A 2,762-nucleotide genomic window follows, 5' to 3' on the forward strand; every position below is an offset into this window, starting at 1 on the left:
AATACCGCATCTTGGTTCGGTTTAATTTACAATTAAGAGATCTGGTGTATTTATTTTTTTTGGCTAGTTAATAGGTGTGTTACGGAGAAAGTAATTAGTAGGGCATTGTAATAAATCTTTACGCATGCTAACGATTAATTTAAAACATGCGCATTGTTATTTTGAAAGATATATATATATATATGCGAAATTTTAATCAGTTGTAAATTTATTCTATATATATATATATATATATATTTATATATATATATATATATATATATATATATATATATATATATATATATATATATATATATATATATATATATATATGACGATATTGACAGCAACTGATCGAAGACAATATAAATCTTTCTGTCAATTTATATAAGTTATTAGATTAATAATATATATTTATGTAATTAACATGATGTTAGAAACATCGCACAGTATGATGTAAAAATCTATAATTCTCTTGTAGGAATTAGGAATCTTGTTAGGCGCGGCACGTGCATTTGGAGGACGGAATAGCATTCTTTTGTTAAGGGTTGGTTAAGGGTTCGAGTCGCGGCCATGCACAACATTAGAATCACGGGCACTAATGCGTTAATATATTTACGTTGAATTTCAATCATCCCATATTATAACAGTAAGCAAAAATACATGTAGCTATATATTACATGTGTATTTAACAATAGGATGCATGCACGGAACCAGATCCAGATTTTTTTTCACTGGGGGAGGGGGGGGGTCCAATGGATATGTGTGCTTGCACGGGGGATGATGTGGGGGGGGGGGGGGGGAGGCGAGGGGGAGGGGGGGGGGGTCCGAGGCCTATCTTAAGTTTACGACGTGAATTTAATATAATTGATTATTACTTTTTTTTGGGGGGGGGGGGGGGGGGTAGGTGGGTGCCGCTCCTATGATTAAGTGTACATGAGATTTTTACTTTTTACGCAAATAAAAAAAACGCTTAAAATAAAGCTGAGTTTGTAATGTAGGTTTGTATTCTATATAAACTTACATACAGTCATGTAAAAGGTTTATGTGCAAAAATGTACAAAATTAAGTATATGAATTTAAATGTTTACTCTAGCAGTAATAAATTATGTGGTATTCCGTTCACAGTTGGTCTGGGGTTTTTAAAGAGCTTCCTTCCGGATTTCATTCATGTATCTAAAAATATGGGAAAGTGAAGCCTGGAAGTAAGTAATTACAAGTACATGTTTTAGGCTTAATCAACAGGGTGTGATTTCGGTGTCTTCCCACTTAGCCAACATTTTGAAAAAATACAGGTAAAATACAGGTAAATTTGTGTTGGCTAAGTGGGAATGGGGTGCAGGTGGAGAACAAAAGAATTTAATTACAGGTAAGCTATAGTCTGTTTTCAGATAAAAGTCGGAGAAATAAAATATATGTTAGCCTATAGAGGAATAAATATGAATATTGAGCTTCTGTCCTAGTACTTTATATAATTAATTCAGATGAAAATATAATTTAAAAAAAAATTAACTGTTACACATTCACTTATAATGTATGTCCTTGATTAAGGTACAAATATCATGGTTAATTGTCTATTTTCATCATTTATTGAGATAATTATATAAGCTGCCTTGGCATTGAAAAATATTGTAATTTTAAGAGTCACATTTGGAATTTTATCTATAAATCATATGGGTCATATTTTAATTCTTTTTTTTTTTCAATTTTCTTTGGTTCTGATTTGAACATATTTTATTGCATTATATATTGCAATGGGATTGGGCACAAGTTATACAAGAGGCCCATGGGCCACATCGCTCACCTGAGGAACAATAGGTATGATAAAATCAGCTTAATGGAGTCATAATACAAACTATCTGGACAATGTACAATAATACATGTAGATCCTGTATAAATAAAATCCATTTTCCCCTGGATATTCTTATGTTTATAATCATAAGCCCCTTTTCTAACAGGATGATTTTATAGTCATATCATATGTTGAGTATTGCAGTTCTCAAAAAGATCCTTAACAATAGTTTATATATGGGATATAAACGTACATCAACCTCTGAACCTTCTCGTGACGCCAAAGAATTGTCCTGGGGCCAAAGTCTTAACAATTATAAAGAATCATCTGGCTGATTAGTTTCTGAGAAGATTTTTAAAGATTTACCCTATATATTCCTTTGTTAAACTTTGACCCCCATTGTGGCCCCACCCTACCCCTGGGGATCATGATTTTCACAAATTTGAATCTACACTACCTGAGGATGCTTTCACACAAGTTTCAGCTTTCCTGACTGATTAGTTTCTGAGAAGAAGATTTTAAAGATTAACTCTGTTTATTCCTATGTAAAACATCGACCTCCCATTGTGGCCCAAACCTACCCCCAGGGTTATAATTTTCACAAATTTGAATTTACACTACCTGAGGATGCTTCTACACAAGTTTCAGCTTTCCTGGCTAATTAGTTTCTAAGAAGAAGATTTTTAAGGATTTACTCGATCTATATAATCATATGTTAAAATTCGACCCCCATTGTGGCCCCACCCTACCCCCAGGGGTTATTATTTTCACAACTTTGAATCTACTATACCTGAGGATGCTTCCACACAAGTTTCAGCTTTGCCGGCTGATTAGTTTCTGAGAAGAAGATTTTCAAAGATTTACTCTATATTCCTTTGTTATACTTCGATCCCCCATTGTGGCCCCACCCTACCCCCGGGGTCATGATTTTCACAACTTTGAATCTACACTACCTGAGGATGTTTCCATACAAGTGTCAGCTTTCATG

This window comes from Crassostrea angulata, chromosome 5 (assembly GCF_025612915.1).
Source record: "Crassostrea angulata isolate pt1a10 chromosome 5, ASM2561291v2, whole genome shotgun sequence".
NCBI classification, from domain to species: domain Eukaryota; kingdom Metazoa; phylum Mollusca; class Bivalvia; order Ostreida; family Ostreidae; genus Magallana; species Magallana angulata.